The sequence below is a fragment of the Chelonia mydas genome, chromosome 14 (assembly GCF_015237465.2).
Source record: "Chelonia mydas isolate rCheMyd1 chromosome 14, rCheMyd1.pri.v2, whole genome shotgun sequence".
Classification (NCBI taxonomy): Eukaryota; Metazoa; Chordata; order Testudines; family Cheloniidae; genus Chelonia; species Chelonia mydas.
Genome location: NC_051254.2, coordinates 14,990,906 through 15,015,718, shown reverse-complemented (window position 1 = coordinate 15,015,718; position 24,813 = coordinate 14,990,906). Strand labels below are relative to the sequence as shown.

At 48.2% G+C, this 24,813-nt stretch overlaps 1 protein-coding gene across 7 annotated transcripts in view; it reads left to right on the top strand.

The window, feature by feature from the left end:
- The first annotated feature begins 8,913 nt into the window (after positions 1-8,913).
- Positions 8,914-24,813, top strand: part of CASKIN2 (CASK interacting protein 2) — an 86,127-nt gene continuing 70,227 nt past the window's right edge. For 4 of the 7 annotated variants that reach the window (XM_027834703.3, XM_027834708.3, XM_027834702.3 and 1 more), the window contains exon 1: positions 21,620-22,040. The gene's annotated coding sequence lies outside the window, so the exon portion shown is untranslated. Of the gene's footprint in view, positions 9,343-10,936; positions 11,003-17,733; positions 17,816-21,619; positions 22,041-24,813 lie in introns of those variants that run through there. The other 3 variants (XM_043528558.1, XM_043528557.1, XM_043528556.1) reach the window with 3 other exon arrangements.

Sequence of the window (24,813 nt, the reverse complement as noted above, 5' to 3'; positions counted from 1 at the left end):
TAGCACTGCAGCTTGGATCTCCAATCACTTAAGCTGAAGGAGTCTATCACCATTAGCTGGCAGCAGCAGTAGGCTGTTATCCTCTAGTGGATTCGCCACTAAAAGGGAGATGTGACATGTGCATTGGTGATGTGTTATGCACACAAAAGGACTGGAGGCAGGAAGTGGCAAATTCTCCATTGAAGTTTCATGAGTGAGTGAAGAATTTGACCCAAGATGTTTCTCAGCAGTGGGATACCCATGGGATATGAGAATGTGTGGAATCAGTGAAGCTTATGTAAAAGTGACATAGTCCAGAAGGTAGATATGTTTCTTTAAACAGCTTTTTCCAGGCCCAGTTTTAAAGTCTGTCTTACCTTTCCCCGGGGAGTAGGTGGCTTTCTGAAAAGACACCAATTTTTCTACAAAGTGGAAGTTTGACATTTAAGATTCAGCAGGTTTCCAAAGCAAAGCATTATTTTGGCACTTACACCTCTAACATTATTGTTCACTTGTGAAACAGAGTTGCAGCATTAAAGGAAACCTGCAATACAACTTCTCAGATACCTGAGGCATGATAGACCACAAGGTCAATATCCCCCAATGCACAAGAGGCATGGGCTTATCTTCCTGTAACCTGATACTCTGCACTTTGGATTCGCTTTATCAACATCATAATTTTATGGCATTATTCCATGTTGTATTATTCATCATTTCTCTTAAGGCCTCAGCAACATTGGGACCCTATTGTGCTAAACCCTGTACAAACATACAGTAAATGACAATCTCTGCTCCAATGGATTTATAGTCTAAAGGACAAGCCATAGCAGGTGGACTAAACCAATGGGGAAGAGAGGGTGGGATAACAAAACAATCAGATGTGTTAGCATAGACTAGCTGCATGCACAATTCATAGCCCATCAGCAGAAGCAATAGCAGTAATCAACTCACCACCTGCCTAGCCATTGTGAGACAGCAGTTTTCTGTGTGCATTATGCCGATTTATCTAAATCCGGATCCTGCAGGCAAAACTTCCATTGAAATCAGTTGTAGAAATTGGAAATGTAGTATAAGTGTTAAACTAACCACTCTGTCTAATTGCAATGAAAATTGAGTCACTAACCAACAGTGAAAATGTGCCTTACATTAAAAGAGAGAAAAGGAGGACTTGTGGCACCTTAGAAACTAACAATTTTATTTGAGCATAAGCTTTCGTGAGCTACAGCTCACTTCATCGGATGCATGCAGTGGAAAATACAGTAGGGGGATTTTATAAACACAGAGAACATGAAACAATGGGTGTTATCATACACACTGTAACAAGAGTGATCAGGTAAGGTGAGCTATTACCAGTAGGAGAGAAAAAAAACCTATTGTAGTAATAATCAAGGTGGGCCATTTCCAGCAGTTGACAAGAATGTGTGAGACTAACAGGGCTGCTACTCTGAAACCTGTCATTAAAAGAGAGAGTAATTAACAACCAAACAGGGGGTTGCCGTCTTGCTAGTTTAATGAAGTAGGTTAAGGCACAGGAAATGGAGGAAAGCCACTTGAATGCATAAGAAAGGTGGAGAATTCCAAAGTTGTTGAAAGGCAAATTCTATTATTGGGAAACAAATCTGGTTGCTTTAACAACAGTTTAACACTGAAAGTCTCTTGCATTCCATTGATGAGTTGCATTTCCTGTGTCTGTACCTATGTCTCTGTCTTATGCAGTATGAGCAAAACTGCAGCAAGCCCTGGGGGAGATGCTGGCACAATCCACTGTTACAAAACTATTATAACAGTTTCTCCAAACAGTTTTGCAAATGTATTTTAAAATTCATTCTTACTTAGTAAATATTTACTTAATACCTTGATACTACTCTGATTGGCACTGTATATGCTAGCTAAGGGCCTAACCCTGCAAATCCTCATGCACATTATTAGCCCACTGGCATCACTATTCATGCAAGTCAGGGTTTGCAGGAATATGCTTGATGATATTAATACTAATCACAACCATTTTCCTTTAAACTGATCAAATGAGCACTGTGGGTAAAATTCAGTCCTGTGCAGAAAACCAGCACAAGGGCTATACACCACCTGCATGTCAAAATCAGACTTATATGGTTCATTGGCCCTCAGTACAGGGTTGAATTTCACCCTGTTTGAGCTGGTGGTATTTTGCAATCTCTGTGTAATAATCATATTTTGCACTTTTACAACCCCTTCTAGCCAAGAATCTCAAAGCACTGCACAACCATTCATTCATTTAGCCACTCTCACCCCGGGAAGTAGATAACCATTATCACACTCATTTGACAGATGAGACAAGTGAGACACAGAGAAGTTAAGTAACTTGCAAAAAACCATGCAGTGAGTCTGTGGCAGAACCAGGTGCAAACCCCGTGTTTCTAACTCCAGGTCTGCCCCTAGCTACAATACCATCTTCCCTCATCTTGTGTTTTTGTGCCTTCCTAATGAACTTTTCAGTGAATTAAGTATTTTCTCAGCTGCTCAATAAAATAACCTGTATACACACATATCCCTTTAAAAGCACAGATGCTGGCTAATTGGTCACTTAAAACTTCTTTTTATCAGAGCTGAATGTCAAACGGGGCATTCATCTGAACCCAGAAAATCACTCTTCTCTCACTGCCACTTTCTTGCCATTGAAATGAAAGATTAGAACTGTCTGGTCAGCCTGTTAGTAATTCTAGTCTCAAACTGCTAATTTGAAGCTTTGGTCTTTATGCCCTGCTTCCCCGGCTGATTGCAGCAAACCAAAGGCCAAGGCAAGTGGCTTCTGCAGCTTTCTTTTCCTTGTTAAAGGTTAAAGAACCCCAAAGACAAAAGAGCAGCCAAAAATAACAAGGAGGAACAAGTAGCTCTCCACATTGCACAGGGAAGTGGAGAGGCCTCCTGGCACTGGGCTGCCATGGCTGTAACTGTCTCAGTAAGGTCAGGGATAGGGATATGTGCTCAGCAAATGGACACATTCGGCTGTTATGATAAGAAATTCCAGGGTTGTACCAGTATCTGGTATCAACAGCAAGGAGCCCTGGGGGAGGCTGGCACTGCCTCAGAGTAGAATGCTAGTTACTTCTCAATTATAAGAACAGATAGGGCGAGGAGGCAGCTGCAGTTTTAAATGCTGCAACGTCCAGAAATGAAAAAGTTTGGGGTTGAATAGTAACTCATCTACAACTGTGTGCACAAGGCCCAATTCTCCCTTCACTTACTGCACCATCCTTCTATGGCCTCCAGTGGATTTACACTCCTGATTTACACCAGTAAGTCAGAGGTGTAATAAGTCCCTGAGCTACATCTGAGCAACTCCCAAGAACATCATTCGGAGAGGTGGGTGCAGATCTGAAGGCAGAAATGGGCCCATTGCATATGACATATATCAGCATCACTATTAGTCCACAATACTAGATGGGCAAGTTTCCCTTCTCGCTTACCATGGGGTATACCCATTGACTCTGATAGTGTCACACCAGTGAGACTTTGCAAGGAGAATTTGGGCCCATGAGTGTAATGTGGACAGGTTAAGATTACCAGGGTAGACTTAGCCTCTGTATTTCCTATAACTATAGCCTTATCGTTATGTTAACATGTGGTGGTGTTTTTAGCTTCAAAGTGAAGTGACTAACATTCAACACTGCTGCAATCAATACCTGCCTCTTTCGGGGCTTACGTCTTGATCCAAGCTCTGTCCTCAGACATCATATGGGGAATTGTCTGCATTCACAGCAGCCTGACAATCAAACCCTACCCTTTAGTGTCCGAGTTTTCATGGGAGCAGAGAGCTGCTCTTTCTGTATAACTACTCATAAAGGGTCACGTCAGCAATAAATGCAGCCAGCCATAATATGTAGTCACACTTACCTTCTCCCTGAGTAGTGAATACAAATTGCTTGCTGCCTGCTCACTAGCAATAAAACCCATAGTTGATCAGTTGTGTCCTCTTCTTGCATGGGGCAATTGGGGGCTGCATGTTAGGACACAGAAGGTCACATTGCAAGGCCAGCCCTAAGCGTATTGGTGCCCAGGGTGGAATTGTTCCTCTACGTCAATAAAACAGATTCCTCCATCATTCCTTCTTTCCCTGATTTGCCTCCCATCTACCATTTCCCCCAGGGCAAACTGACATAACTTTCTTGCCTTCCCTTTGCTAGGGCAGGGAGTCCATCATCAGGCTGGCCAGCCTTCTGCCACCCCCCTGCCCTCCTAGGGATGGAAAAATCCCCAAAGCATCAAATCTTCTGGCCAGCCAGCTGGTTTCATGGTCTCTGGACAAACCTTCTGGGCATCTTCTGAATCTTCCTGGCCTGTCTATCTCTACTTGCACTCCTGGGATGTGGTACCAGTACATAGGGGGGTTTCTCATGGGATTGTGTCCTCAGAAGAAATCCTTCCCAAATCACCATACTTATAACATGGCACCTATGCCCAAACCAACCCCTGCCTATCACAGATTATAGTTGCCACTTTGGGTCCCACTGATTTCACAATAACTTTTAGCTCTCTTAGAGTGCTTTTCCTTGCTAGAACTTGATAGGGGAAGGTAAGTGTCATCCCTGTTTTGCCAAAGTGAAACACACAGAGAGAAGAAATGACTTGTCCAAAGACACACAGCAAGTCATTGGCAGTGCTGGAATTAAAAAGTTCCCTAACCACTGGACTGTGCTGCCTCCCAATGCATGGCCCTGATTCTCCACTATGTCCAAGCTGTGCTCATCCTTATCCATGGTCACCTGGCTCCAGAGGAAGTTAGAGCAGCAGATGGCCAAAAGGTCTGGAATGGATCTCACAGCAGAGGAGGATCAGGCGTAGTGATCCCACCCATGCCCTGACCCCAGAACACCTCTGACACAGCTCATACCTGCCTTTATACTGAGGGTCAGGGGGCGGCTGCCATAGTTGTTTCTGCCTGCTTTCCATCAGTAGACAGTTCCCCACCACAAGCGGACAACTCTGACAATTTAAGGTCACTTTGCACCACTGACATGGCATACACTATCCTTAACAGATGAGAGACCCTGACTCAAGAGCCACATTTTCCTTTATGAAGAGCAGCTTAGCAGTGAGAAAAAACGTAGCCAATTAAATCCAGCTTCTGAAAAGACTTTCTAAGCCATGCTAGGGGGATAACAAAGCAAAAGCCCTCTCCATAATCCTGCTCTTTCATCTCCCAGGAGCTCTTTCCCATCCTTTCTTTTTTGTATGTGTTTTGATCACGAAGAGAAATGAGAAATAATTTCCACTTAAAAAATCCCAAACAACCAATCTCTGCAAAAGCCAAGCTGGAGGGAGCTGAAAGGATAGAGGTTTTAATGAAGCTTCACTGGGAGCTCATCCAGCCTGCATCATTAGTTTGAAGGATCCACTTCATGCACACTCAGGGATGATTCAAGCAAAATTGGGGCCCCTTGCAAAGCTATTCAGTTGGGGTCTGATCCAACACCCATTGCACTGAGCGGAAAGATTCCCAGTGACCTCAACCGTCTTTGGATGGGGCCAGTTGGCCAAAAAGACCAACAGTCATTGTGTGACCTTCTGGCCACCACCTTCCCCAACTCCTGTGTCATGCCAACTGGCAGGGGTGGGAAATTCAGGCCCATGATGAAAATAGCTCTTGTATCCAAAGTGGGGGAAGCTAAAGAGGGGTAAAATGCAATGTGCCCCAGCCAGGACTGCAATGAAGGGAGAAATGTCCCAGTTCTTCAGGGGACACAAGTTATCACCCCAGAGCTCCTTGTCAATATGAAGCAGCTTGTGCCTCACACTATATGGCTCTAGAGCAGCATTTCTCAAATGCAGTCACCAGTGACTTTTTTGTGGCCACAATAGCCTCCTGGGCAGTGATTGGGGAGGGGGCAAAGCAGTGACCCATCCCCTTCTTATTCTTCCTGTATGCACTATGGTATTTGCTGGCACCGCCAGCAGGGGATCACATCCTGCACTGCCTCTGGAGACACATGGGGCACAATGCCGGAGGAACCTTGGACTTCGCAAGAAGCCAGTGAGTTCCTGACCCACCTTCCCAAGGTGGCGGGGCTCCGGCCATGGGGCCTTGGGCCTTGGCCATGGGGCGGCAGGGCTCAACATCCACCCCCCCATCGCCCTGGCCCTCACTGCCTCCCCCACATCCAGTGCTTAATTTGTGCTGGGGCTGAGCCCAGGCACCTGTAGGCTTGGCAGGTCATAGCCAAGGCACCTCTGGGCTTGCCGCATTAGTTACCACCAGTCCCAGAGCAGGCAGCGAGAGGCTTATGTTTATTACTATCACTTTTCACAGCCTCCCAGCTAGCTAGCAAGTCTGTGCTAGTATATGTGCTTATTTTTTTCTAAAGTTAATTAAGTATTTTAGGAAAAAGTGTCAGAGCAGCCACCAGCAAGAGTTGGTGGCTGCACTCTGAGGCCACCAAAAGAATTTGTCATGAGCCCCCCGCTCTAGAGAATGAGCAGCGACTTCCCACTAGCAATCAATCCTGTCCCTGGTAGAGTGCAGGTTGCACAGTGGCCTCTGACGGGCACCACCTCCCTGTTTGGCCAGAACTCTCCGCGTTGCCCAAAGCCCCTGGCACTTCCACAGGCACTGATCAGTGGCTCTCTCACGCGCCAGGAAAAGGTTAGCGGGCTGGTAGTTCATTCAGTGTCTAATTCAAAGATCGTTAAGTAGGGACCTGTGAAGGGAGACAATGCCTGGGAAGGGAGAGGGAAGGAAGGGGCATGTAGGAAAGGAACATGAGTGAAGAGAGTGTGGGTGAAGGGGAAAAAGGTGCAGTGGGGATGAGTGTACCGAGGATAGAAGTGGAGGAGACCGGAGCGTGATGGATGCTAGTGTGGGAGATGGGAACTTATGGAACAGGTGCATGTCAGCAAGGTCCAGATGGCAAAACTCGCTTATCAAGGCTGATGCATCCAATAACACCCTGTGTCTGTATCTAGTGCCCATATTTCTCTTTGTCTCAAGCCAGCCCAGATATGCATGTTTCCTGAGCTTGGCAGATAAAGGAAGCTGCTTCATTAATCAGCATACCTGGAGAGTGGGGCCACATGAGGCAGGCGCACTGCGAGTTAATCTACTTTGGTCCAGCATGATGGATGGAGCTTATTTCAGGCACTAATCTAGTCTATGTGCATGCTGGACAAAGATAGATTAGCCCCTGCCTGGTTGACAGAGGAGCTTCCAGAGCACTTGGGACACTGCAAGAGGGCTCTCAATGAGGTGGGACACTCTCCAAAGCCCGGGAATAAGTGATAGCACTTCCAGCAGTGCGGAGGTGCAGGGCTGCAGTGGTGGGGGCTGGAGGCATTGTGGTTGCTCTGGACAGAGGCAAGCAGAATTTTTCCTGAGCACTGTGGGGAGCATGCTTTGAAGAGGCTCCTTAAAACTAGCGCCACATGCACTGGTCCCAGTACCAGCCACCAGGCGCTAGTGGGGGACAAGGAGTTTGCCCTCCATCCCACCTGGATGTACCTCCTTTTTGGGGTGCACAACTCCAACTGCCTTGTTTGCCAGCCCCCTGCTGCTCAGGGAGTGCTAGCTGCAACATTCTTGCATCCTCCTCTCTGAGGTGCACTGAGGTGTGTGTGAGAGAGTCAGTCAGCGTGAATCCATTTATTGGCTCATTCTCTGTGCTTCCATTGACTCCTGTAGTACTGGGGGCTCCCTGTCCATGGGTCCATCATCTCCCTACAGTCACTGCGAGCTCCCGCTCAGTGGCTCTGTTGTCTCCTTATAGTCACTGTGCACTCCCTGTCCATAGCTCCATTGCCTCCCTACTATCGCTGTGGGCTCCCTGTTGGTGCTCTCAGCCTCTCCCCTTGGCAGTCTCATGGCCCAAGGAGCTGAGCAGTGACATGCGTTTGTGAAGTGACATTTCAAATGGTTTTGGGATGTGCCCATGGAATATTAATGAGGCCCCTGGAGTTCCCGAGCCGCTGCCTGGAACCTCCACGTCGTTCTCCAGTAGCTGCAGTGACTCTTGGGATGGTTTAGGCCATGGCACAGTGTCTCGGACTCTTAGTTCCTTTGCAGTGGCTAGGAGAGCTGGTTTCCCAGATAAGAACTGATCGCAGCCTTTTGCTAAACAAAGAAATTGAGCCATGCTCATGCCAGAGGATTCCCTTGAGACTATTATGGACTGACTGCAAGCTGGGTCTCAGCTTCCCGAGCCTGACCTATGTGGCAGGCAGTGCCCAAGAGTCACTGGGCCTCATGAGCTTTGCATTAAAATCGAAGGCACAAGTGCCGTCCACTGCCGTGAGAGCAGGATCAGGCCCACTCAGTCTAAACAGGGACTAGAGGAGTTAACAGGACATTTAGGCCAGTGAAGATAATGCCAGCTGCACATTCCCTGTGGAAGGCCCAGGGAAGAAATTCAGGCCTGCTGTAAGCAAGTGAAACTCCAGCCAAACCGCTCCAAAGCCTTTCCCTGGCCTTGTTTCTTATTTAAAGGTGGCCCAGGGGCTGACTAAGGAAAACCCAGATGGGCACTTTCTCCGTAACTACTTTTGCCATGTATTCCCAGAGCATCCACTCCTATCCCTGCTTCTCACTTAAAAGTGGCCTCGTGCCTGCTCAGGGTAACTCCAGGCATGCCTTCCCCACAGGGATTCTGAGGGACAGATCTCTCTATTGAAAGTGACTCCGGTGGCATATTTGCTCCCCGCTGGGTGGCTGCTATAGGTTATAATATCTGCTGACACTCAAACAAGCCATGTTTTCATATGATTAATTACTCCTCGCCTCCTAACGGGAGCCGATAAGCCCCCACAGTGTCTCATGAAAACGGAGTCAGGAGTGCAAGCCAGCGGCTTATGGAATAACAAATAGCATAGGGACAGAGCGCGGCTGGCTGCCATGTCACAGGGTTGGAGCAAGGCACGCTCTTTGTCCCTCCTGCAGACTAATCTGAGTGGAAGGGGAACCCGCCTTTATTATCTGGGTGGCAGATAAATGTCTCTGACCTTCAGCTGATGACTGGTGTGAGTGGATGTGCAGAACCTGCAGGGCTTGTGAACAGACATTTTAGTTTCCCCCTCTCTGCCTCAAGTGCAGAGCCCAACTGACATCAAAGCAACAGAATGTCTAATCCTGTTTTGAATCAGCGCAAGCACATGCAGAGAATGTTAAACAGTGAATCCGGCAGCAGAAAAGAAAAAAAAAGGATTATCTTTAATTTCCTGAGAGAGCAAGGGAGACGGAAAGAGAGAGAGAAAGAAAGGAAAGAAAGACATAGGGAGAGGAGGAAGTGACTGTACAGACAGATTCACAGATGGGTAGTAGAAGGAGAAAACCAGGCAGAAGGGAGCAGGAAAATCAGAGAGAGAGCCAGAGCGCCACAGCAGATGTGTTCTGATTGAAAGGTGAGTGTGAGCAGATAGATATCTAGAGCAACATGGAGCCAAGTGCTGGAACATGGAAGGTCTGGTCCTTGCCCAGGGGAGATCCTTCATCAGTTACCTGCCAGAGTCCCATGCTCTGAGCTGTAGAGCCGCTCAGAATTAATTGCTAATGGGGTTTGGTATGTTCGAGCAGAGTTTCAGAGTCTAATTTCTGTTCCCTCGCCCCACAAAGTGCTGTTAATGCCACAGAACTTGCTTCTGTAGTGAGCTCAGTTAGAGCAGAACACTGGCTGGAGTGAAGTAGAGGGGTAGCCCCTTATTGTTTCAGTGCATGATGAGGGGCAGACTGCAGTGCTGCCTAGAGGGATGTTGTCTGGGGTAGGATGGGGGAATGCTTTTGTTTAAAGAGACTTTGGCTAGGTACTGCCTGCTTGAGTAGAGCTTCCAAAACCACTGGAGGTGGATGGGAGCAGCTCCCTGTCCTTTCCCAATCTATAGCAGAGCTGACTAGCTAGCTAGGTTCTTATGCTGGTGCCCATGGCTGCAATATTGCCACCAATTCCATACACAACAACTGCCCAAACTCTGTGCCCTGGTTGGCATTCAGCAGAGTCCTACAGGGCTTGTGCTAATGGAGCTGTGCCTGGCCACAGGGAGGTGGAAAAGCTGGACTGGGGCAGTGAGGCCTTACAGAATCCAGGCCTACCACATCTGCTCTTGTCATCCGCACGACCAAGCCTGCGAGCAGGGCTGGAGTGCACTGGCCTTGGTGAGGGAGGGAGTCACAGCTGCCAGACAGGCCCAAACGCTCATCTCCACAGCAAGCGTTCGACTTCCAGAAGCGACGCATCCCCCAGCTTGGAAAGGGAGTCCAGCCCAACGCCTCCGGTACCTCCTCGTTCACCCCCAGGGGACAGAGAGTGAGGGCTGCGTCCACATGGAAAGTATTAAGAAAGGGGAAATTCCTGACCTGGGGCCTTTCCTCTGGGATCCAGTTGTTTATTTTTCATAAAAGGGCCTGGATTGGCAGCCCCCCTTCCCCTGGGGAGCAGAGCCCTCTCACCCCAGCCCAGGCAGCAGCATGGCAAGCCACTGCTACCAAGCCAGCATACCTCACTCCTGACCCAGAGGGACCTACCCTAGGCACAAAAGGGGAATTAAGTCTCCATGCCTGGAACAGGGTGGCCTGCCTCTGTAGGGTATGTCTGTTTATTTTGGATTGAGCAGGAGCCAGTCTCCCAGCCTGGATGACCAGATTTGGGCTAACAGGGCTGGCGCTAGCACGCTGAAAACAGCTGGATAGGCATCATGGTGGAGTTGTGGCTCCGTCTGGACCTTGGGCTCTGAAGCCTAGGGAGATGGCGTGGGCTTCGTATCCCAAGCTGCAACTTCAAAGTGCTGTCTACACTACTGTTTTTAAAGCACCAGAACCCCATTAAGCCAAGGCTGGAGCCAGGAGAGGAGGCTCACTCCCACTAGATCCAAAATGCTTGCAGACATATCTCAAAGGGCCAGGGCCATCCAGCCTATTCTGAGGCAGGGCCCCTTTAAGATCAGGTGTTTGGGCCTTGGAGAGAGAATTATCAGCCCCAGCTGGGCAGGGTCAGGTATTGCCTAATGAGCACTTTGATTCTTGGGAAGGCTGAAAGAGCTCAGGTTGGAGGGGAGCACCAGAAAGCGGGTTGGTGTCTGTGTCAGGAGAGTTGGGGAAATAGATGCTAGGACGTTCCTGTGTTGGGGAATGGTAGTTGTTAGATATATGTTGAACTGTGTCATTTTAGAGCTTCCTTGTGCAATTGGTAACTGGTACCTGAAGAAAGGGCTTGAATAGACTTGGGGCATGGTGTTAACCCCTCCTAGGCTGGGCAGGGGGGAACAGGCCAGGTGCCTATAATGACCCATTTAATCCCAGGCCTCTGTGCCCATTAGTGCTTACTACAGAAGATACTCTTATAAATGCTGTAGTTATAGCATTGTAAATTTACATGGCACTCTACAAACATGCTCCCTTACCTGGAGAGCTTATGGGCTCAGGGACCTTCAGACATCAATAAGTGTTTTGAAATTAAGTTCAGGGAAGTGGGAATGAGCCCTAAACCTGATGAGACATATGCATTAGGTAGTGCGTGGCAGGAGCAATAGGGAAGGGTGGGGAGAGATGATCTGGGGAGGGGAAGACTGCAGGAGCAGGTAGGGCCTTGGTAACCGGAAAGAGAGACTTTCTCAGGTGGATGGGGGTAGCATGAATGAAAGTGAAGGAGCAGGATGGAGAGAGCCTTGAATGGAGTGAGGAGGGGGAATGACTCAAGACATGAATGGAGTGGGATTATGTGGGAACTGGAAGGGGAGGATGAGGGGTTTGATGTGGTAGGAGACTGAAGGAAAGCTGGCTCAGAGCCATAGGAGACAAAGAAAAGGTGGCTGGCTGATCAGTAGGAGCCAGAATGAGACCTGCTGGGCCACCCTGTGGCAGGGTTTGGGGAACCCAGTCCTACCTTGAGCAGGCCACTGATTGGATGACATGCTGCCCTGGGACACTCAGTAGGAATGTACTTGGGCCTTTCAGTGGGTTAGGCAGGACTGAGTTTCCTGGCAGGTGTCCTTCATTACCCTTGCAGTTAATGCTGCCACCTGCTAATTGCCCTGGGAGCCTGCTGGAAGGGCCCTTGCTCAGCAGACGGCCATAGCCCAACACAGCCAGTCCCTCTTATCCCCTGTTACAGCCCAGAGCTGTAACATGAGATCATAGGGACTAGCTTCTCCTGTTATAAACTGGGCACTGTTTCTGCTGGGCTAGGGCTGAAAGAAAATCGTCCCCTGGATATAAACCTCATCAGTAGCATTCAACAGAGTAAATTAAAATAGCAAACACCAAGCTGCCGTTTGCCCCCTCCAGGCAGATGAGTCATGAGGTAGATGAGTTTGTCTTTCTCCCATGAGGTAGATGAGTTTTTCAGAGTTGGAGTTTGTCTTTCTCCCTCATATCATTGGAGGCAACTAGGGGGAGCACAGGAGTCTCACCCCATGGGCAGCATCTGGATGGCTCAAGGGGCTGGTTGGGGACAAAGCAAGGGTTCAGCCTGCACCTCACCCTCCCCTCCAGGAAAAGCAGTCATTGCATGTAATAGAGTGTGGCCTTGATTCTGGGCAGCAGCTGAAGGGACTTGAGGGGCTTGTTTAATAAGTGAAGCCCAATTATTGAACCTGAGGGCCTAAGGCAGGATGGTTGTCTTCACATTTAGGTGTTCACACTGTCACTTAAGGCAGGTACTGAGCCCCTTACATGCAGATCTAGGTGCCCTTGTGGGGCTCGGGGTATCTGGACTTAGGTGCCCAAGTTCAGTAACTGACTCTCAACCTGCAGATTACTGAATAAGTGGGCAAATGTTTAAAAATGTCCCCATGGCATCAGCAGCTGCAGCCCCCGAGCAGTCACTGTCTGTTCGAGGCCAGAGACAGGAGAAATGAAATGAACAGATACGCCCCTCTGGCTAACAATGTGCTATACATTCTGCCTACCCTGCTGCCTTCTGCTCAAATACCGTACTCATGTGGCAGGATCCTTCTGCCTGGATTGTTACAGTAGAGTCAGGATGATGGCATTACAGAGACACTTGTGCATACAGGAGACTTATAGCTGAGCACTATGTATCTGGGCAGCTAGCTCCTTCCAAGGTCAAAGTGCTTTGCAGACAGTGGGCCGTGTGCTGCACAGGGTAGTAAGGTGTGGCTGGAAAAGCCCCACAATGTAGGGAGAGAAGCAACGTCACTGTATTCTCACCTTGGGAAAAAGCCCTCCCCTGATGTAGTGATGGCTCTGTGGCACTGGGGGCAAAGGGAAGAGGGTGGCTTCAAGGAGCAGTTGCTGCTCTCCATGGCATGTTCCTGGGGAGACTTGTACTAACTGTAATGCTCATTCTGAATGCACAGAGAGTCCACCTGAGCTGGGGCTCCTGGAGCAGCCAGGCTGTCATGGGGAAGAGAGAGACCCAAGGGAACTATGCAGAACACCGAAGGATCCCTATTAGATTCCCTGCTGTTGGAGCTATGTGGGTGTCAGAACATCAGGGTATTCTGTCAGCCAGTGCTCGCTCCCCTCCCTTGGGAGAATGATTCAAAGGAAGCACTGAGATGATCCCTGGAATGGTTTCTCCCTTGTATGGAAGCATCTGCCCTATTACTAGTCCTACTCCATGCAGATGGGAGGTTTGAGGCGGTAGAAACTGCTGAGCTATCATTTGCTCGATATCTGTTTCATCTGACCCAGGTGGTGCTGTTGGCTGGCTCTCCAGAGGAAATAGCTGCCCCCTCAAATCAGGGATTTAGCCTACTTTTTGTTACTCAAGTCTGCAACTTTAGATTCTTGTTGGAATTTCAGCGGCTGGATGTCCAGACAGCAGCACCCAAATGTATTTTCATCCATCTGTGCTAGACAAGAAGGTTGCAGCCTTCTGAATCTGAACCTCACTACAACCCTCGGTCACCTCCAGGTTGGGTCACTGTAATATGCTCTGTATGAACTATATCTGGAGACTGCTCAAACTTCAGCTAGTGCAGAAAGTGGCTGCTCAATTACTTATCAGAGCCTCCCACAAGGAGCTTATTACACCTGTTCTCCAGAGTCTGCACTGGCTCCCAGCTCATTTTCAGGGGCAGTTCAAGGCATTGGGGTTTGATCTGTAAATTCCCAGATGGTTTGATTGCTGTATTTCTAAGGAGCTGCTCTTGTCTGACAGCTGAGATCAGATGGGGCATTTGAGCGGCCAGTCCCTGGCCGTGTTCATCTGGGTAGGCTATGCTTAGTGGAGGGCCTTCAGCTCCAAATCCCACTCCCTCAGGATGGTCACATCAAGCCCACATTTGGTAACCTTCAGGCCACACAGCAATGCCTCCTTCCCCAGGCTTTCTCTGAAGCTGTTGAGGAGGGATGAGGGTTTATTATGTGGGGGGAGCTATGAAAGCTTTGTTGACGGTACATCAGTTGACTGGTTCTATGTGAGCCTCTAGGAAGTTAGATTTGTACATGTGCCTAGAGCTTTGTACAGCACCAGTCTATAAACCTGAGTAAATAAATGTGGCCCTTTAGCCAACTAATTCTCACAGCCCCCCACTGGGAGGCAGGGAACCATCTCCTGCCTTTTACAGAGAGCTTGGCTCAGGCTTGGAGCCAGTGATGTCCCAGAGATGCCTCGCTTCCCACCATTCCATCACCAAACCAGGAGAGATTTTCATGCCTGGGATGGAGCTATGCTCTGTGGGGGCTGCTGAATTATCCCTGCCAGACGTCGTGAATTTTGGGGTTGTGAGGGTTGTCATAAAAATACTGCTGAGGCAGAATCTGTTCATCTTTAGAATGGAAAAGATAAGATCGTACCAAGGGTCGGGAGTGTTTAAAAATAGGGATAACCTTCTCATTTCCCCTAACAGCATCTTCATCCCACTCGGCCGTCCTCATTTGCATGGCGCAAGCTGCCCATTGTGCTGGACTATCAGAATCCTCTAGTGTTTTCAGAGGTTGGGTATTTCCAGCCAGTGCCCTTAATCTGCCACTTTCACTGAGCGGTGCCTCCACCACCTAGCCTGGCTCTGGTTATAAGAAAGCATTTTAATTTAAATGTGTTTTAAATTAATTCCCCTGCCCCTTCCTTCCACCCACCCCTCTGCAGCATGCACACCCCTGGGACGCAGGGCTTAGCTCAGGGACAGGAGCCCTGTGTTAAAATAGCAGTGGCACATCACTGACTCGGTGTTCCTGATGGTTATACCACTAGACCACATTGCTCCCGACTGTATTTAAACAGAACAAGAGGGAAAGGCAGAGCTTTGCCTGAGCTGCAATTAAAAAAGAAAAGAAAAGTAGGTCTCCATCACGCTGTTTCATAACATACTTACCATGTTTTAGAGTAACAGCCGGGTTAGTCTGTATTCGCAAAAAGAAAAGGAGGACTTGTGGCACCTTAGAGACTAACCAATTTATTTGAGCATAAGCTTTCGTGAGCTACAGCTCACATCATCGGATGCATACTGTGGAAAATACAGAAGATGTTTTTATACACACAGACCATGAAAAAATGGGTGTTTATCACTACAAAAGGTTCTCTCCCCCCACCCCACTCTCCTGCTGGTAATAGCTTATGTAAAGCGATCACTCTCCTTACAATGTGTATGATAATCAAGGTGGGCCATTTCCAGCACAAATCCAGGTCTATTCTCAGCCTGTCACTTTCTTAGAGGCTCTTTCCTGCCACTAGGTGGAGATAAAACCCCTTCAAACTTTCAAAGCCTTGCAGTCCATGAGCAAATGAGAGATTTTTAATGGAAAGTTTTGTGTTCTTGGGCCCAGACTGACAAAGGTATTTAGGTACCTAAATCCCAGTTTTAGGCTCCACTGTGATTCACAAAGCCCTTGCTTGGTTGGCGTCTAATCTTATTTGGTGCCTAAGTTTTCAGGGTGAAAGGCACTTTTGTGTCTGCTTCTGAGCATGCGCACTGCAGCCTCATTGCCAGCATTCAGACCATGATCCTTCTCTTATGGAAGGCCCAGCGCAATTTACAAAGTGGGGGACGACAGGTGTTCCCCTGCCTGTCTTGCCTGCAGGGCCCAATCCAGTAGAAGTGCTCTGAGCACACTTACTGGATTGGGCCCCATTCAAAATCCAGGAGGAGGAGATGGTGCTGGCCACCATATAATTGTGAACTGAGGGGTTAGAGCACTCAGCTGAGAGATGTAGGGAAACCAGGTTCAACCCCACTCTCTGCCTGAAAGAAGAGAGAGGTTTTGAACAAGGGTCTCCCACCTCTCAGGAGAGTGCTCTAACCAGCAAGCTCTGGGATATTCTGATGCAGGGGTTCCCTCAATCTCTCCTGTTGGAGCTGTTCTACTTTGGCTAAATAATTAGAGTAATCAGAGCTGGACCATGGGTCTCCCACCTCCTGGATGGGATGCCCTAACTGCCTGGCCATAGGGTTGTTCTCTGGTCCACTGAATATTTAAGTATTTATACCCAGTGGAGCAGCTGCAGCTGGAGAGGTTGAGGGAGCCCCCATAACAGGATATCCTATAACCCAGTGGTTAGGGCAGCTCCTTGGAAGTGGGAGACCCTGGTTCAAATCCTTTTCCCCATGGGGAGAGGTGGTATTGACCCTGGGTCTCCCACATCCCACTCTTACCCCTGGGCTAATACTTAGAAGGTTGCTATTACCAACACTGTCTCCTCCACCAACACTGTCTCCTTCTCCGGCTGTTTTGTGTGGTCTGAGCAGGGCTGGCTTTCCAAGCAGATGCTTGGGGTGGCATTCAAAATGGAGCAGCAGTCCGTGTCCCGCGGTGGCAATTTGGCGGCGGCCCCACTGCTCTTCCCGCCGTGGTGGCTTTTGGGCGGCAATTCAGCGGCTGCTGCTTGGGGTGGCAAAATTGGTAGAGTCGCTCCTGGGTTGGAGGCAGGCACCTCATTCGTTCTCTCAAGAACTTCTACAGTGCCTGACTCCAAGAGAGGGGTTCCCATCTGTGGATCACAAGCAGATAGGCACCCAACTCTGTGAGAGGGATGGGGCTTAGGACAAACCCCTCTTGTCTGCACCTTCCACTGAGTAGTTCAGGCAGCTCCCCCCTAACATGCTGGTTCTGTGGACTGTATTCTTAGGCATCTATCTCTCCCCATGCAGTGTACAGGGAGCCTAGGCGCCTAACTCAGGCTTTGTGGATCCCATTGTTATTCCAGGGATTTTCTTGGCGCCTGAAAGTTAGGTGTTGTGATGCCTATGTCCCTTTGTGGGTCTGGCCCTTAGTTTTTAAAGCCCTCTCTTGCTCTTAGCTGGGGCTAACAAAGCCAGCTGGGGATGCTCTGGATGTCCTGCAGGATATTTTGCTCTTGGTCAGCAGGTTTTTTTTTTTTCTGACAACAAATACATCATTTTATTTTGACTATTGCAAACAAATAATGAAGGGATAATCTCAGGAGTTAGATGAAGGAATAAATAGCTGCAGAGACTGATGGAACAGCACAGATGAAGTGAGGCTTTCAATCACCCTTCTCCCCCAGATGTGGGCTCCAGGGACATAGCAAAGGAACAAGCATAGCCTGGGAAAAGGGGACATCTCTGTCTGGTCCTGTGTTGGCATTCCAAAGGGCTGTTGCTTTCTCAGACTTCCAGTGACCTACATATGAGGGGTAAGATGATCAGTGGATGAGTCAGATTAAAGGGCTGGTTGAAATATGCTGACTGGAGAATGAATTCTGCTCTTGTTTATAGCAATGTTTAATGTCCTGGAGGGGGCTGTATGCATATGCGTACTGTATGGCACTGGAACGACTCATCTCTGTGTCATAGGTCTTGTACTGCTGATGTGACTCTCCATTAGTTTCCATGGTAGGGGGCTTTGCTCTTGGAGAAGGAAGATGAGAGTTCTAGCCCCTTGAAGTTCTGACCTGCACACAGCAACACCTGCGAGAGTGAAGGGGAAGAACAGATCTGTTACAATACGAACTGTGTGGTTAGTATATTTTCTGTGTCCATCAAGCCAAAATATATTGCCTCAGATAGCAAATTCTCTTTTCTTCTGCCTCCCACCCTGAAAGGTGCTCTCAAATGACTCTTTGTTTAAAAAGAATACTATTCTAGTATAATCAATTCCCTACCGATAGCCTGCAACAGGAAGGTTGTACTACTCACCTCTAGATGGCAATATTGTCCCAACGAGACTGAGTTTCTCTTTAGTGCAAAAGGAAAAGTCCTTGAGGGAAGCTGAGTAGTTCTGTCCCATGTGCATAGAACTCACTAAGGGCTGGATTTTCAAAGCTGTTAACCCACAGTTCTAGCTGAAGTCAATGGGAGATGCGGGTCTTCAGCACCTTTGAAAACCAGGCCACGCGAAAATGAGGACTTGGGCTGGGGTGAGCTTTTAGCTGTCCTCCTCCATGTTCCTTCCCTCAAAGTCACACCAGAAATGCAGCAATAGAGTTCATTCAGCTCCAATCCACCACCCAGATTCACCGCAAGGAAAAGAATTTTAAAAAGGAGCTTGGACCCCACTCCAGTGCAGTAGAGGGGGTGATTTGTCAGGCAGAAAAGAGCCCTTTCTCCCCCGCTCTGGACAGGAGATCTGTCCCACTTCCCCAGCCTCACGGGATAGCTCTGGACAACAACACAGCTCTCCTCCTTGCTATGGGATATTTAGCTTTGAGAGGGAATCTTGTGTCGGGTTTTTCTTTATTGATGATCATCCTTCTTGGAACCTGTACTGTGGATGCTGTGAAAATAAATCAGACATCCCGATGCTTTGTCTGTCATGCTACAAAGCGCCTACGCTGGAGTCTGGTGTTCTGGGACACAAACAGTTCTTACTCAATGATCAGGAGGGAGAAATATTAGCTTTCCAAGGGTTAAAAAGCTGTGTGGTTTACTGATAGGTAGCAGGACTCTACTGTCTTCTAATCCCAGCCCTGACACAACAGTTGCCGAGTGCCTTCAGGCAAGTAACTTAAGCCAAAATTTTCAAATTTAGTTACATAAAGTAAAGAACCTGAATACGTGGCTTAATGTTCAAAGTTGTCATTGGGAATTGTGGCTCGGTATAGCTGAAAATCAGGCCAAGTGCTTAATTGGCACCCTAGTTTAGAAATGTTGGCCTTGACTCCTGTGTCTTACAACTTGTCTTCACACAAAAGTTGTACCACTTTAGCCATACCATTATAATTAAAATGGCACAACCCTCTTCGTGGGGAGACAGTTATTCCAGTGCAAAGGTGCTTATATCAGTGTAGCTTATTCCTGTGTGGGAATGGAATTAAACTGTACTAGTATAAGGTGCCATTATGCTGGTATAACTGCATCCATGCGAGGGATTGTATCAGTGTAACTATATTAATAGAAAATCACATCCCTGAAGTAAATAGTGACATTGGTACAAAAACTGTGTAGACCAGCCCTTAGTTTCCCATCTACAAAGTGGGCTTATCTGCTTCCCAGGGTGTTGTGAAGCTTAATTAAGATCCTTAAAAGGACAAAGGTATTACATAAATTTGGGGGATTAGTATAAATGTCAATGCGCTTTACAAGCGCTGACAAAAATCACATAATGAATAACAAGACCTTTAACTTCATGTTGCTTTCTAGCAAGATTACTTATAGCGCCACACTTCAAAATAGCAGCTGTAAAATGTTGACATTTCTAATCAAATGTGCATAATTTTTTTTTTTTAGCCAGAATTGAAAAGACAGGGTGTATTTTAGAACTCCAGCTCTTCCTTCTCAGCCAGCCCTGCCATTTTCCTCATTATTCATGTTGCTCAATAAACTATGGTTTGGTATAATTTCTTAGGGGCTGATCTGGAGAAGTGCTGAGTACTTATGACTCCCACAGAAGCCAACAGGAGCTGTGGGTTGGGCCCTTCATGAATTAAGCCAATGTATGGGTTTTTAGTCCGATTAGCTGTTGATAATCCAGTGGTATTGTGCAGTGAAAGCTGTCCAGCAAAAGCTGTCCAGCTTTATTAGGCAACCTCCTGTTCTAAGACACCCTCTGACAAGGCAGTCCTGACTACAGTTTTGCTCCACTTTTGTTAGGAAGCAGCCTTCAGTAACTAATTTTTGATGGTCACTTATATTCAATGATTCACTGTAGTAAGATTAAAAGTGATTAACTATTACTTGTATAGTGCTATAGGTAAAATGTTTTACAGACAAGGAAAAAGGCAAGGTCTTTGCCCCGAAGAGCAGACCATCTAATGCCCCAATCCTGCAAGGAGCCCTGCACCCATGTAGAACCCCACTGAAGTCCCATTTGTGCAGGATCCTAATGCGCAGAGCTTGTTCTGGGATTGAGATTGTGAGCCCTGAGTTCTGCACAGGTGGATTCCTGCAGTAAAGACAACATCTCACAGGATTGGGGCCTACCCTCCAGCTCACACAAAATCCATAGAGGCTAGTGAGGGAAGGAGAAAGCATCACATGTACTGTGACAAAGTTCCTGCTCTACCTTGGTGGGTCTTGCGCTTATTGGTGCATTTGCTCACCTTAGAGCTTCATGGCAGCCCTCAGCTTGACCGTTTTTCTGAACCCACAGTCCAGGTCAACTCCTCCTGTGTCTGACCAGGAGTTGGGAGGATTTGGGGGGAACCCAGGCCCGCCCCCTACTCCAGGTTCCAGCCCAGGGCCCTGTGGAATGCAGCTGTCTAGAGAGCCTCCTTGAACAGCTGTGCGACAGCTACAACTCCCTCGGCTACTTCCCTATGGCCGCCTCCCAACACCTTCTTTAGCCTCACCACAGGACCTTCCTTCTGGTGTCTGATAATGCTTGTACACCTCAGTCCGTGTTCTCACTCTCAGCTCCTCACACACACGCCACAAACTGAAGTGAGCTCCTTTTTAAAACCCAGGTACCCTGATTAGCCTTCCTTAATTGATTCTAGCAGCTTCTTGATAGGCTGATTAGAACACCTGTAGCCAATCTTAATTGTCTCCAGAAGGTTCCTGGGAAACCTGGAAAACCCGGCCACCCAGGGAAAAGGGACCTACTTAGCCTGGGGCTAACATATCTGCCTTCTATTACTCTCCTAGAGCCATCTGGCCCAACCCCGTCACAGTACACAGAGAGATGGCTCCAGGGGTGATTACAGATTTTGAAATGCACCCAGGACCCTAAAGTTCTAGAGTTGTAAACACCCAAAAGCAGTAAAACAGTTGCTTCAGCGCACGGCTGGCACTCAACAAATCTAAACCAGTAATGAGCCGCTCCAGCAAACCCCCTGGTAAAGAATCCAACGCTGGGAGGGAGGCGCAGGAACTCCTTGGAGCTGAGCTCTCACCGGGGCTGCTGACCAGCAGGGACTAAAGTGGCACTGGCAGTGTTTTAAAGCATTTAAAGTGAATCTCAGAACTGAGTTGCAAGGAAACAGAGGAACCAGTTTGTTGTGAAGCTCTTCCCACCCCCAGCCCTGTAGTTCTCCCTGCTCCCATAGATAACCCATCCACCCATACACCCTGTGCTCCCTGCAGCTGGAAGGGACTGGCACAGGGTAGTCATTAAGGGTTGGGACGCCTCTCTCGACCTTCCACCAGGCTCCGGCTGGGGAGGAGGCTCCGGTCCCAGGGCTTGCACACCTGGGCACTTGCTCCCTGTTGCAGTTACACTAGAGTCCCAGGTACCACTCTCCACACGCCCCTTCCCTTGCCCAAATCTGGAACCGCATCACCCTGACTGACAGCAGCCCTGGCCCTGCCCAGCTCCTGCAGCCCCCTTTGCTTTTCCAATCAGGAGAGACGGAGCGGAGGTTGGGAGGGATTTCCTGCAGGGAGACTGACCGAGCGGGCAGGGGGAGGTGGCTTGGGGGAGAGAGACTTTTCAGAGTTCCTAGGCGCCCTGTGAAACTGACTAGACGGGTCAATTTCAGCAGCAGGGTCGGCGGTGCCCGTGGGAATCCCCAGCCGGCCAGGCAGGGCTCTGAGGACGAAAGGGGATATTGTTGCAGCGGTAGCAGCTCTGCTTTGCAGTTCCAGCGCCTGGAGACTTGATTCCCCCCCCCTTTCCCCCAGAGTCCGGGACTGTAAGAGATCAAAGGCATTTTTGTGTGGAAGTGGAGATCTGCTCTGGGCTTTCATTACACCAACTCTGCGGGGTGGGGTTGGGGAGAACGCTCCCCAGCCAGGGACAGACGTGGCTGAGAAGGAATCGGATTTGCAACTGTGCCTGTTGGAAACGCAGGGGAGTTCCTGAGGAGGTGAGTTATGGAGAAGAAAGAGCGGGGGGCGGGAATTGGTGCGGGTTGTTTGCTGCCCGCAGAGAATGACTTTCCCTTATTCCCCTTGCTGGGTCACTTGTGCCCGTGCCGTAGCTTTCACATTCTTTTCATAGGCTCCGCTCCGCTCGGGTCCCGTTCAGCGTTTTGATCTGAAAATATTTGTTTAAAGAAGGAGTTCAAAGATCCCCTTTGTCAGGGCTGCCTAGTAACGTTCTTCTGCCCCAGGTTAAGTTTTTCCTGACTCTTTTTTTATAGTTTTAGTCTCTTAAGAGAAGTGCTCCAGGTTGCCTTTTTTTCTCTCTCTCTTTCATTAAGAGTGTGTGTCCCCCCTCCCCCGCCTCCTTCCTTTATAATCCCCCCCATTTGGCTTTTGTTGCAACTTACTCCTTGTGTGGTCTTGGGCAAGTGCCTTGAACATCCCAGCCTCAACGTCCCCATCTGTGATATGGGGGAGGGGGTAGTGATTAAGTATATTTGTGATTTTTGTGGGCGGGACTAGATCTTCCTAGGTCTGTATAGTGCTTGGTAGAGGAGATGCCTCAACAGTGTTTACTGTTATAACGGTAGGGTGTTTCCATCATCCTAACCTTTGCAACTGGGGGTGTGGATAACTTCCCCAGACTGCCTTTTAGGGTTGGGTTTTTTGTTTGTTTGTTTTTAAATTGCTGTTCAGCATCTTTACTCCTCCCCTTCCATAATTCTACCGTTTCCCCCCCACTCTGAGTTGTTTGATGAAGGAATATTTCAGATTCCTGGGTTCTCCAGGTGAATTCCTGGGTTGAAAGATTAGCTCTCTCAGATAGGGGGAGGGTTGTTTGCTATCACTATATACAGCAAGTCACATTCCAGTCTATTGCCAAAAAACACCAACAGGGAGCAGAGGTAGAAATGCTTCTAGCTCAGGACTGCATCTGATACTGCTGCACTCTTGTGAAGCTTGAGAGGTGCAGATTGTTAACCCTTGGTTACACAGAGTTCCTGGGGCCTATTATGGCAGAGTCTTGGATGAGTAGCTGGCATTCAGATATGAGCCTGCTTCCTAGTGTAGATTGACTTTAAAAAAAAAAGTTAGTATAAAAAAAGTCAAGTGCTAGTGGGTTTGGATGATATCAAAGTAAAGCTGGGTAAGATGTGCTGAAGCAGAATGAAACCAAACAGCTTTAAGCTGGTGCAGTAACTGAGGTTCCAGGAGATGTTCTATTAACCCAATTCATGGAGCAATGAGGATGGACACAAGCATTAGACTTTAAGCCAACTGGCCACAACTTGATTATAACATGAGGATAGAGAGAAACCCCTAAAGCAGCCTGACCTGGCAGTGGGGAAGTGACCGCCAACCTGAGTTGTGATGCACATCACATCGCAACCCGCTTGTGATGTGAAAGTTCAGAACAACCTAGCTGCCCAGGGCCTAATCGGCCAACCCAAGGCCTACAATCACATGTAGGCTACTGCATGGGAAAATCCCAAGCCTTACCATGTGAGTCTGGGCATCCCTACAAATCCTTCCCCCACAAGGAAGGCTGTTATTGCCTGGCGGGTGCCACTGTGCCGCCCAGAGGTGTGTCTACCCTCTCAGCTCCATCCTGCAGTCACGCACTGGTGTGTGTCCCTTATCAGGCAATGATCTTAGCTTTATGGGTTTGCACTCTTCCTTTTGCAATATTTTTCCAAGAGTCAGACTTGGTGCTAATGTGTGAGGGTGCAGGAGGCTAGATGTCTCTCTCCCCTGACCTACTTTTCATCGCCATTTGTTAGCCTAGGTGGTTATAACATCATATGAACTTTCATATAATTTTTACAGTTGATTTTAGAATCGGGCTAGATTTATAGTCCCAGTTATTACAACAGAACCCAACATTATAAACAGCCAGGGATGCTTCTCAGGAGCTTTAAGAAAGGGAGGTCTAGGAGAATCCATGGCTCAAGTGACTGGTAACAGAAAATGGAGCCTTGTAGCACTAGTTTGCTGGTTCTAATTTGGTGCTAATGAAGAATTGTAGCTATCTGACAGCAGTTTGGCAGCTTGTGTCAATCTTTCATATTTTCTCTCTCTTGCACACACTCCTTCTCCCAAGATTTCATGACCGGGTGAAGAGAAGCTGCCAGATGCATGGCTGAAACATGGGAGAAATCTAGAAATGTACAGAATGCAATTGAAAAAACTTCATGTTAGGATAAATCTAAATTTAGAGATTGGGAGTGGGGAGGCTTTTGGTGGGTAGGAACATGTGTGGTGGGGCCCCCATCCTGTAACACTGGGGGGAAACCTCAGTTTCTGAAAGGATGCCCTATGCTCTGAGATGGAGACATGGTCCGCCAGCAGGGAATTGGCTTGCTAGGGGCTGAATTAAATTTTGATTCTCCTCTGTCCTCTGAGTACAGTCACTCTGCCAGCTTGTGCTCAGCTCATTGCCTGAGAATGCTTGTGCGCTAATAACCTTCTTAATGGGTATCTTTTAAATCCCAATGCACTGGAGCTTCCCATTTAATTCTGAGGGCAGTATCTGTGTTTGCAAGCGTAAGGAGAGAGGAAATGTTCAGCAAGGCCAAGGCGGCCTGACTAGGAGTAACAGGCTGAAATGCAGTCCTCCTAAATGTCCAGGGAAAGGCCTGGAAGCTCATCATTGGGATTCTTTAAAACTGCTAGGAGAAAAAGTAGCCGTAGTGAATATAGATTACAGTCCTGTCCTGTACTGGCTGGTGGAGTGAGTCTCAGTGAGGCACTCTGATACCATCGTGATGGCCATAT